The sequence below is a fragment of the Euleptes europaea genome, chromosome 1, assembly GCF_029931775.1.
Source record: "Euleptes europaea isolate rEulEur1 chromosome 1, rEulEur1.hap1, whole genome shotgun sequence".
NCBI classification, from domain to species: Eukaryota; Metazoa; Chordata; class Lepidosauria; order Squamata; family Sphaerodactylidae; genus Euleptes; species Euleptes europaea.
In genome coordinates, this window is record NC_079312.1 from 33859523 (window position 1) to 33871663 (window position 12141).

At 43.7% G+C, this 12141-nt stretch overlaps 1 protein-coding gene across 2 annotated transcripts in view; it reads right to left on the reverse strand.

Annotated features, from left to right (window-relative positions):
* FHIT (fragile histidine triad diadenosine triphosphatase) overlaps window positions 1-12141 on the reverse strand; it is a 1210431-nt gene that overhangs the window by 1003367 nt on the left and 194923 nt on the right. For both annotated transcript variants that reach the window (XM_056858181.1, XM_056858174.1), the window contains exon 2: window positions 6058-6127. The gene's annotated coding sequence lies outside the window, so the exon portion shown is untranslated. The remainder of the gene's footprint in view (window positions 1-6057; window positions 6128-12141) is intronic.

The window sequence follows — 12141 nt, forward strand, 5'->3', positions numbered from 1 at the left end:
TAAATATATTACCCTAATTTTGAAGCTTCAGTGCCAACTTGGCCCTATTAGTTACAACCTGAAAAGCCTGGTTCACCACCTGACATTCAACATTCAGCATTCCAAGGCTGCAATCCTGTGCAGCACGCTCACCCCACTGAACATAGCTGTGTGTTGCAGATATTGTGATTTATTTGCTGAGCAGAGTTACATTCTGCCTTAGGGTTGGCCGGTACCCTTTGGCAACCAGCGGTGGGGGGGGACCTTAACAGCGGCAAACTGAGGCCTAGGCCTTGGTTGCCGGCAATGCATTAATGTCATCTCCGGGACAGACCGGAAGTAGGGTTCCCAACCAATAGGTAGTAGCTGGAGATCTCCTGCTATTACAACTGATCTCCAGCTGATAGAGATCAGTTCCCCTGGAGAAAATGGCCGCTTTGGCAATTGGACTCTATGGTATTGAAGTCCCTTTCCTCCCCAAACCCCGCCCTCCTCAGGCTCTGCCCCAAAACCTCCCACCGGTGGCAAAGAGGGACCTGGCAACCCTAACCGGAAGTGATGTCATCACATCACCAGCAACATGGGACCCTCTAGAACTTGGGCAAAAACGCGATGGTAGAATTTTTACCATAGAGTTTTTGTCCAAATACCAGCACATCTTCACGTTTGCTGCTGGTAAGCCCCTACAGTGCCAGGGGGAGGGCCCCAAAAGTGGGGGATCCCCCCACCCACCCCCAATGGGGGTCTGCCTTTCCAGACATATACTCAAAGTGGAAAATAACAACCACAACAGAAATTTAAAAGTAGGGAATAAATTCAACAATTAAAAACAATTCACTAGGGCTAATCTCTGCACAGCAAGATGGGCTGTGTTTAAACCACAAGTTAATTAAAACTGGCAGCATAAAACAGACTTGGTCATAAAAGTAAGCCATAAGACCCATGAAGCGGCAAGGAAAACAGGCCAAGACCAGGACAGGGCTACCACTGTAATACAGCCGCTATGAACCAAAGCGAGGGCAACAAGCCAGGCTGTGCCACCTTCGTGCAATTAATGTACACCAGATAACATTGCAGTCAACAAGGCCTAAGTTCAGTATTAATTAGTGGAACTGTTGACTGGAATTGCTGGCTTCAAACATTAAAAAGTCAGTTTCTCCACGAGGTATTGGAATCCTCCTATTTTCAGTCCACCTTCCGACATCCCATTCCTCTCCTCCTCCCCAAACTTCTGGCAATTTCTCTTTGTAGGTTGATCAGACTTTCTTGGCATGCCGAGTCAGTGCAGAACAGATAAGAGTTGTGTGTGTGGCACTTTCTTTCATTACTATCCTTCAGTTAATCTACGGTTTATGTAACACCGCTAAGCAAAATCAATAAAAAAATACGATTACTCAGCATTTGAAGAATCTTGAGGTACAAACTTAAACATTATGAGAATGCAACGCAATAATGAGTTTGGATTGTTTTTGCTTGGTTACCCAGTCTCCCTCAACACCTTCTCCTATAACATTTTCAAGCGCAGGTCGGCAATCGCAAGAGGAAAATCCTTTCTTTAAAAATATATGAAAGTGGGGGGTTGCAAGAGTTTTCTCTAGGGATGCCAACCTCCAGGAACTAGCTGGAGATCTCCTGCTATTACAACTGATCCCCAGCCGATAGAGATCAGTTCCCCTGGAGATAATGGCAGCTTTGGCAATTGGAATCTATGGCACTGAAGTCCCTCCCCTCCCCAACCCCAGCCCTCCTCAGGCTCTGGCAACCCTAGTTTTCACAAGAATATCTTGGCTCACCATTTTTTTAAACATAGTACAAGAAAGAGCAGTTGTCAAGCACTGTTGTCTGCCTGTGTTTGATTACATTTTAAAAAATGGTTGGCCCAGGGCTGCAGTCTAGGAATCCAGCATTGCCCACTTAACCCTTTGTTAATTGGAAAACTAGCAAAAAAAATCTTTGCTACGTTTCCCAGTTAGGCAAAAGTTTAAAATTAGCAATCACACACTCCTAGAAAGGCTTCTAGCCATTTCTGAAGCTCCAATATTAATGTCAGGCCTTTGCTGGTAGCAGGAGTAAAGGCTCTTGACATGAGTAGGCCAGTTTCTGGCTACACGTCAAGTCCTTAGTTCTCATGCCTGTAAACTCTGTGTACAGTTTCGCTCGTCCTGTTTTCCACAGCTGTGCTCTAATGTTTAGTCTTCCTTCCTGGGAATCGCTTATCTCGGGGTTGCTTAGCCATGTTTACCTTCACAGCCTGTAGTGCTTTTAAACATGTAACCTGCCTATGTTTCGCCATTACCAGCCTCACCTGCCTGTAGGCAGTCAATCCTTTAATCTGTCTTTTTGCTCCTAATAAAGTATTACTGCTTCAGAGCTACCTGCCTGGATGAGTTTGCTTAAGGGATGCTAGGGGCAGATGCCTGATCCTGACATTGATTACCAGCCTAATGTCAGGATCAGGCGTTTGTCCCTAGCATCCCTTAAGCAAACTCAAGGTCTTTGTTCAAGGATCTTTGGAGTCACAGTCAGATCACTCCCAATGAATGCCTCTGCCTCTAAAATTCTCCTTGAATTCGCCTTCAATGCTGTATCAATGGGCTGTAAACTGCAGGCCTGTTAGTGATGAGAGGCTACAAACTGTGTGTGGAAAGGCTCCAACCACAAGACTGTCTTGGGCAGAGAGACATCCTGCTCTTAGAGGTTGCCAAATGTCTCCTGTCAGTCATTTGATTAGGAGCCATCAAGTGAAGTAACTAGGGAAAATATACTTGACGGAACTTGCTAGGGTACTGTCCAAAGGTGCATGGCTAGGGTTGCCAACCTTGAGGCACTATCTAGAGATCTCCTGCTATTACAACTTAAATTTAAACTTAAATTAAAGTCTTAAATTTGCATACAAGTTACAGGTAAGTACAATAAGAAGCATCTTTTTGTGTATAACATGGGTGGGTTGTCTTACATTCGGAGTCAACTTCCTTTCAAGGAAATCTCTAGTCCAGGGATAAATCAAACCTTAGGCTCCATTCCCCACCCCCCAAAAAGCCCACAGTATCCGAACACTTTGACTCCTGCTCTCTTAAAAAGACTGCACAGATATAGCTTTGTGTCACCAAAAGATAAGAGCAATCGTATTTCGCACACTGACTCATACATCTTATTTAAGCCTTTCTCCTATCTAGCATCCACTGATCAACTGAGAAAGGCATGTGGTACAATCCAGGGAACAGGTAGCATGCTGAAGTCCAAGGTTCCGAGCATAGGAGCACTCCATGTTCCCCCTGACTTTGTAATACCCAATGCTACAATGATCACCGATCAAATGCTACTTTGGTGCTGTTAGATCAAACGTGCGACGGTGCCCATTAGAAAATCTATCTAATCACGCTTGCATAATAGCTAAATGAAGAGGTCACAGTCCATTTCTGTCCCCAAATGTGCTCTTGCCTTTTGTCCTTCGCCGTGCATGTGAAAACTGGGCCACGAGCCATCTGCCTGCTTAGAAATGTGCAGCCTTGGCGCTGTTCGTTGGTACAAAACATTAAGTCTATTACAAGGGGTTTTTATAATGTCTTCAGTCCTTTTGAAGTATCGCCCAGGCATTTTTCCGTCAGGCAACGAAATGATACAATTCATCAGCCCGTTACTGATGGGGCTTCAAGGAAAGTCCAATTCTGAAATATATATGGGCCTGTGAATCTTTCGTTAGGTAATATAAATAAATCTACTCTCAGAAGTGCTGCTTTCTTAATCATCTTTAAAACACAATGGGTCTGTCAAGACAGCCCGTGACTCTGATTTCCAGCATTGGAAATATGGCTAGGGAAAACAGCCATTTCCTCGAACAGAATGCAAGAGGCGGAAGGGAAGAAAGAGTAAATGTATCCGGAGAGCAGCAGCGATATTTCGTTTTACCTGGAAGAGCTATTTGTCAAACAGACTCCCCTTCCATTTACTACCTTGATCCAAACAAAAGTATGCAGCAATTATGTTTATTTTCCACCATCCTACACCCAAACAGAGGATGACTAACCAACTGATTTTTTTCTAATGAGACACAATAACAGACTCTTACAGGGCATTTTTGTATACAAGGCTTATATTTCTTTTTTATCTAAAAACAAAATAATTTTTCCCACCTATAATACAAAACCCAAACAATTCTGAAAACCCATTAAAAAAAAGCAGTTTGTTATCTGCAGCAATAAATAAAAAAACTTATAGAAACAGCAAAAAGCAGCAACTGCTGATCAAAAGCTCACTTCAAAACGTAGGTCTTACAAAGCTTATTGAACTTCAGCAAAGAACCACATCAGTTTTCTCTACTAAAAGCTTGTAGATCCTTGGAGCTGTTGCAGAAAAGGCCCTGCTCCTTCTAGACACTGATCTAATCTCCTTACGCACTGCTTCCCTGAAGCAAGGATCTAAATACTGTGTGGTATGGTGGTTGGGGTGTCCCACTACGATTGGAGAGACGCAGGTTCAAATCTCTGCTCTGCCAGGAAGCTCCCTGTTCCTGGGTGAACCTAGGTTAGTCACACCCGGACCAACCTATCTCACTGGGTTGTTGTGGGGATAAGAAGCTCTAGGAATCATCCATCACTTCCAGGTTTTCACCATAAATGATGTAACAGTACATGAAATGCTACCGAGTTTTAAAGAATTTTCTCCCCCACTGCTTTGTGGGTCGGCAGGCAGCAGGACCTGGGGGTGGGGAATCTCTGCCCCAACAACTCCATATATATATATGTATAGGACTCCAAGTTTCATATGTAATAATGCCCATACACAGTCTCTTACATTCAGTACATAATCCTGAGTTTACAGTACACAACAGGGGTGTCAAATTCTTTTGTTACGAGGGCCGGATATGACATAACTGTCACTTGGTTGGGCTGGGCCATGCCTTGCCAGCCCAGATTGGGGCTGGAGGGGGTGGGTGCTTTGGCTGGCTCGCGGGCCGGATAAGAGCTTTCAAGGGGCCGGATCCACCCCGTGGGCCGTATGTTTGACACCCCTGGTATACAAGGCTTGGCAAGGATATTCATCAAAAACAACTCATTTGAACACAGAGGAAAGCACACAGTTGGAGTTTCTGGCCAGCATTTATACAACATTGTAAAGCTCAAAATTTCAGATTAAAAACAGTTAGGAAGTCAAAAGTTACAAAACAAGAACAGCCAAAATACAGAGAATATAACTGGGACTGTTTTCAGATGTGTTCCTCTCATACGTTCACGCAGCATGGTGTTTTACAAGGAATTTATCAGACATAACGGTGGTAGAGGCATGCTCCACTCTGGAAAGCTGTTAGACCAGATTATCTAGCTGGGTGATAATTTGTTTAAAGTCCATATATACTGCCTCTCGGTTAATACCAAAGAGGAATATAATTTTTCAAAAATTATATAAAAAACAGCCAGCACCAATAAAACAAAACAGCAAATAAAAGCGACAGATTTTTTTTTCATGCACTGGAGGAATAAATGAACATGCTGCTCCCCTTCTACATAACACCTTTACAAAATAATGTGCAACGTATGATTATTACTTTTTTGCACTAATTTTTGCAATCCTACTCCTATTGCATTCTTATTAGATTTAATTGTTTTACACAGTGCAATCCTCCCTGAGAAAGATGGGTGGCAATGATAATGATGATAATAATAATAATAATAATGATAATAATAAACATCCACAAAAACACCTGCATGCATAAGGTCATTTTTTTCTCCATCAGCAAAAAAGTGTATAAATTGGGTTACTGTAATCATGGGCTTCTTCAGTTATTGCCCACCTAACATACTACACTAATGTGCATTTTGAAAGGGAGGAGCGCCCACATTCCTCCACAGGAAGAACTGTATCATCGAATAGAGAGACCTAGAGATGATATTTCAACTGTAAGAAGATTTTTAGGTTCAAACTGAGGGTTGCTGCTTTTGTTTTTTGGAAGTCCCTGCCCTTGTCGGCAAAGCCAAAGATCTATCAACGCTTCTCCTTGCCATGGTAAACAGCTGCTGCGAACTATTTACGTCTCCCTAAAGATAGCACGCATTGTTACAAAAGGCCTGCATTTCTTACCGATTTTCTTGTCCTGCCTCAGGGCTTCTTCTCGCACAAGAAAGTCTTGAGATAGAAAAAATGTCTGCTCCTGGGGAGAGAAAAAAGAGAAAACAGCCTTGACCCTCAGTTTGTAGTTTTCCAAAGAAGGCTTTAAGAGGAGAGAGGTAGAGGCAAAGTGGCACCGAGAAATTAGTCCCATGAAGAGAAAATGAAACATGGTGTTGTTTTTTGCAGAAGCCAGGTTTATTTATTTTTTATTAGAGGAGAAAATAATGTCAACTCTGTTGGAAGCCCTTTATACTCTCACTTGTGCTACTGAGCAAGCAAGAAGAAACTTTGCAGTTGGCCAACTAGGTCCCCCCCCCCCCAAACAGGTGCAAAACAATCTGCTTAAACAACTGGTTCAGTAAACTGGCGACTGACACAAATCCAGTTGACCTCTCCCAGTGGCAGATTTAGGCCTATCTGATAGGTACATGGTCCATCACTTGATGAACACAGTAGAGGCACACATCAAAATACAAGCTGTACATGCTGTTCTTGTTAACCTCAGAAGGATAACCAACCTGAGTGAAATTTTATCCACCCTTCCAATTTAAACCAACTAGCCAATTTTTCTGGCGTTGCAGTGTCTAGGGCAGGGGTCCTCCATGTGGTGCCTGTGGGCATCATGGAACCCACCAGCACCTTTTCTTGGGCCAGCCAAGTGTTTTTAGAAAGTGGGTGGGGTAGGGTTGACAGCCTCCAGGTACGAGCTGGAGAGCTCCTGCTATTACAACTGATTTCCAGCCAATAGAGATCAGTTCACCTGGAGAAAATGGCTGCTTTGGCAACTGGACTCTATGGCATTGAAGTCCTTCCCCTCCCCAAACCCCACCCTCCTTAGGCTCTGCCCCAAAAACCTCCAGGTATTTCCCAACCTGGAGCTGGCAACCCTAGGGTGGGGGCAGGTCAGGTGTTTGCCCAACAAGGCTTCTGATTGACCATTGGAGATTGCCTTGGCTGTGCAAATTTGTTTTTAAATGTTGCTTTGGCAGCAGCGGCCACCACAGCACAAGGATCTACACACTGTATTACTGAGGATTAGCTGTGGCGATCATGCTGTGGCTGGCTCCGCCTTCTGTGGCAATCATTTTGTGGGTGCACTCACCGTGCCACTTCAGAATTCCAAATGTGCCCATAGGCTCAAAAAGGTCAGGGACCTCTGCTCTATGGGATGACCTGGGAGTAATTAACCAATTCTTCATGTCCCTATTTTCCACTCTTCCCAACTATCCCTAGCCTTTTGGGGTAGCTTTTACCATTTTGTTAGTGTGAATTTCCAAGAATTGTCATTGTTCAGAGTTTAATTCCTTCTCTTAAGTGTCATGGGGAATGGCTACATCTCATCTCTAGTGCACATCCCTTGAAAGTCATACACATAAACAGTAAGGCACAACTAGGAATATAAAAGAATGTCCAACGTTGTCTGGTTTGAATTGAAATTTGATGGTTTTTTTTTTTTTTAAGCTGATAGACATTGAAATCCCACCCCTCTCCAAACCCTGCCCTTCTAAGGCTCCGCCCCAAAAATCTCCAGGTATTTCCCAACCCGGAGCTGGCAACCCTACTACTATACAAGGTTTGGACATTAAGTAGCTTTTTTCCTAACCTCCGTCTCTGCTGGCTGATCATTCTATTGTTATACTTACTCATAATGATCTGCTGATTCCTCCCTGATTGTGAATTAGGACATGAGAAGAGTTTCAGGTTACCCTAAAGGAAGGGGTTCACTCCACGATCTGGACACATTAGGTTTAATAGGAAAGTTTGCCCAATGTTTTGCATCCTTTTGGTTGGCCCTAATAAAAGGTATTACACAGACTTTGTGTGGGCTGTTTACAACTTTTTTCACTACTTTGCAGCGAAGAGTAGGATTTTCATATGCATTTTTAAAGGCTTCAATAATTAATTCCGCAACAGCTGATGCATTTCCCCAACAGGAGATAATACAATTGATCGCAAAAGTGTTGAACTGCCAAAAATGACAGGCGTAGAACAAGAATAAGAGAGTCGAATAAAATTCAGCAGAACAGCCACACTCAGATTTTAGAGTTAAGAACTTAAGGAGGGAAGAATGTGGGCTCCTCGAACACACACAAAAAGATCCCAAAAGAACTGAAAATTGACAGAACTGTGTTTCTCTAAGCACCACGCAGTGAAAGCCTGTCATTTCAAACACAGTGCCACTGAGTTATATTTTGAACTACTGAGAAGATATTGTAGGACAACTTTTTCCCCCAAGTATACCTTTAACAAAAAGAACAAACACCTTCTTGGCTTTTAAATCAGTGGGGGATAGCCCACACTGCACAGTAAACAAACGTTATGTGCAGCAAGTGGAGAACAGCCTTTAGAAACTGAGGGGCTTGGGAAGAGATCCTTGGTTTGAGATCAGAGGTGTTAGAAACATGTCCCCGTTTTCATCTGTGAAACACTGGATGGTATAAACTCATAGATCTGCAGGGGACCGGGAATCAAATTGGCTAAAACCGACACGGGAGTGACTACAACATTCTATTGCTGCCATGAACGGAGATGTTCGAAATGAGGAGAAAGACAAAATTGTGTTCAGTCTTCTCTCCCTGCCACTCCTGCTGTGAAGCTCTTTTTCTCATCGCCTGACCCAAATACTATTGTCAACATTTTTTTTCTAACAAACTCCGAACACAAAAAGCAAGTAGCAATTCTTTCTTTTTCATTTTTTTTGTAAACACACAATGAGCACCACTGCAGAACACAACAGCCCTCATTATATTTAATAACTTAACTAACACCAACTTAGCTGCTAGCAATTTGGGGGGTGGGTGGGAAGTTAATGTTCACACAGTGGATCAAATGAAGTATTCTGTTTTTTACCTGCCTAATTAGCGTTAAGATGGAGACCTTGGGCACAGCCAATTCTGCATGCAAAAATCCAATTCCACTGCCAATTCTCCAAAACAGCAATATATTTGCTCGTTCTGAGCCTACAGGGGGGGGGGAATTTCTACCGTCCAGGAAAAAATGGATCAAGGAAACAAAATCATGTGATGCAGACATCCTCTTGGCCACACTTTCAGATTTAGCAGTCCCACAACCCTACTTAGGCCTCAGTAAGGTTGCCAGGTCCCTCTTCTCAACCGGCAGGAGATTTTGGGGATGGAGCCTGAAGAGGGCGGGGTTTGGGGAGGGGAGGGACTTCAATGCCATATGAGTCCAATTGCCAAGGCAGCCATTTTTCTCCAGGTGATCTGATCTCTATCGGCTGGAGATCAGTTGAATTAGCAGGAGATCGCCTGCTACTACCTGGCAGTTGGCAACCCTAGGCCTCAGTTACCTCTCCCTACATAGCACCCAAGAGTAGGGGGTACACTTTTACTTGGACCTGGGGATTCATAGGCCCCGAAGCTTGGACTGCAAGCCCAGTGCCAAGATTGGATTATATAATTTTTTTAAAACCAGAAATAATATTTTTAAATGAGATTATATGAATGAGATAGGACTGGGGGAGCCATGGTGAAAATGTGTTCTGGCCCTATGATATGATGCTTGGGCCCTGTTCCCCATAGCATTGAAGACAAGTCACACAACCCAATAGTGACCATTTGGGGTACCCCTCCCCATTTCTACACAGCATCTTACAATGCTTCCTTTTCAGAAGTATCTCGTAATAGGCTCCATCACAAGGGTTGCCAGGTCCCTCTTCACCACCGGTGGGAGGTTTTGGGGACGAAGCCTGATGAGGGCGCGGTCTGGGGAGGGGAGGGACTTCAATGCCATAGAGTCCAATGGCCAAAGTGGCCATTTTCTCCAGGGGAACTGATCTCTATCAGCTGGAAATCAGTTGTAATAGCAGGAGATCTCCAGCTAGCATCTGGAGGTTGGCAACCCTATCCACCACAGCAGCTTAGGTCATCTCAGCAAAACCTCTTTGAATGCCCCCCCCCCTGCAAATTGGTATGATCGGAAACTCCCTGTGAAGGAGAAAAATTTGGATTCAACCAAAGGGGTTCAAAGGAGGCAAGTTGAAGAAAAATTCCTTCTTAGAAGTTTGGGTCTTTATTTTGATTGATCATGAGCAAGGTAAGCCTCTCCCCCTACATGAGTTCAAGACGCAGACACTTGAACAAAGCAAAACTCACATCTTATAAAAAGCAAAAGTACATCACAACAGAAAAGTAAGCTTTATCCAAAAAGGGCAAGAGTCTAGTAGCACCTTAAAGACTAACAAAAATGTTTTCTGGTAGGGTATGAGCTTTCGTGAGCTTTATCCAGTTAGTGATTAACAACTCAACACTGCACCAAATGAAAACCAGTCAGACAATGCTGTCCACTTCCTCTTTCAAGACCCTGAAGACAAATTGTTAAGACTTAACGAGAATCCCACTAAGTTTTTTGTCCTACATTAAACTGTTTTTCTTGCGCAAATAATTGCTAGCAAAGCTTTAATGCTGCTGACGAGGCTATTTTAACCTGTTATCTAAGCAGGGTATGGGTTAAAAAACAATATTTCCCTTACTCTACAACTAATTTGTTACTTACAAATACTGAAAGTGCATGGCTAGTATATTTCTCTTACTGCTTGCTTCAGCATCCTAATAGGGCTGGCTCTGACCTATGGCTCTAATATGGCCATGACCTTTTCCTACTTGACATTTTCTCCTTCCCCTGTTCACGAGCATTCTCTGTGGTAGCTCCCACCTTGCGCAACAGTCTGCCTGAGGTCAGGATGGAAGGCTTCCGCAGCATTGTCATTCCAGAAAATGTGCAAAGCAGAAATATACAAGAGGGCATTCTTGTAATGGAACTAGAACTGTCATGGGATAGAATGATCCAGAAGAGCACCTTCACAGGGCGAGCGGGGGGAGTGGGTACTGCATTGCCTTGTACCTTTGTAATTCCACATTCTACATCGTTCATGCTATTGTTGGCCTAGACCAACAGTACCACCCCCTAGGGGGCAGTGGGATTACCTAGGGGGGCACCAAGAGGCAAGGAGGCAGCAGGAGGCACTAGAGGTGGGCCCCATCAACCGTGTTGTTGGATAGGGTAGGGGGTGCTGGGGTCGAGTCTGTGGAACCAAGGGGGGGGTGGCCCGAAAAGTTTGGGAGCCACCAGCCTAGGCAGTTTGCTGTTCACATTATCATTCAGTTTTGTATTCCTTGTCCTATTGCATTGTTCACTAATATTCTATACTGTGGTTTTTGTTTTGCTGTCAAGTCACAGCTGACTTATGGAGACCCCTGGTGGGGTTTTCAACACAATAGACGCTCAGAGGTGCTTTGCCATTGCCTGCCTCTGTCGGAGGTCTCCCATCCAAATATTTGCCAGGGTTGACCCTGCTTAACTTCTGAGATCTGACAAGATGGACCACTGGTCTATCAAGGTCAGTATTGCCCACTCAGACCGGCAGCAACTCTCCAGGGTCTCAGGCAGAGATCATTCACATCACCTGCTACCTGATCTTTTCAACTGGAGAATCTGGGGGTTGAACCTGAGACCTTCTGCATGCCAAATAGATGATATACCACTCAGCCACAGCTCTTCCTGGTTCTGTGTTGTTATGGCTGGGGCAGGGGACACTGGTTTGGTAAAGACTTCATCGTACATAATACGCTCCTCTTCTAAAATTCAGCCAGAGTTCTGTTCAGAGGAGATGAATGTGTATATTAAGTATGCATTTTGAATTCAAAATCTTTGTTGATACTGGAATCTTAAAAAAAATCAACTAAAATATTCCAGCTCTGATTTTAAAACTGCAACAACAACAAAAACCCAGCACCTTCTATGCTTGCAAAGCTGTAAGCCTTTGATTCTACAGAGGCCAAATGAGACTGAAGCAAAACAGCCCAACCTCTGTTTTCCTATTCAGCACTGGATATCATGAAATCAGCATAATGATTGCATGGCTAGCTGCAAAATAAACACGGCTGTGATTAAAAAAAACACACTTGAGTTAATCACCACAAAAATTATCTGGACAAATATTAGTAACTTTGGAAATTGTTATTTTATGAACCCTGCACTACTTCCATCTACGATACTCAAAGTAGAAAGCTGCCCTAATTAGCCATGGATAAC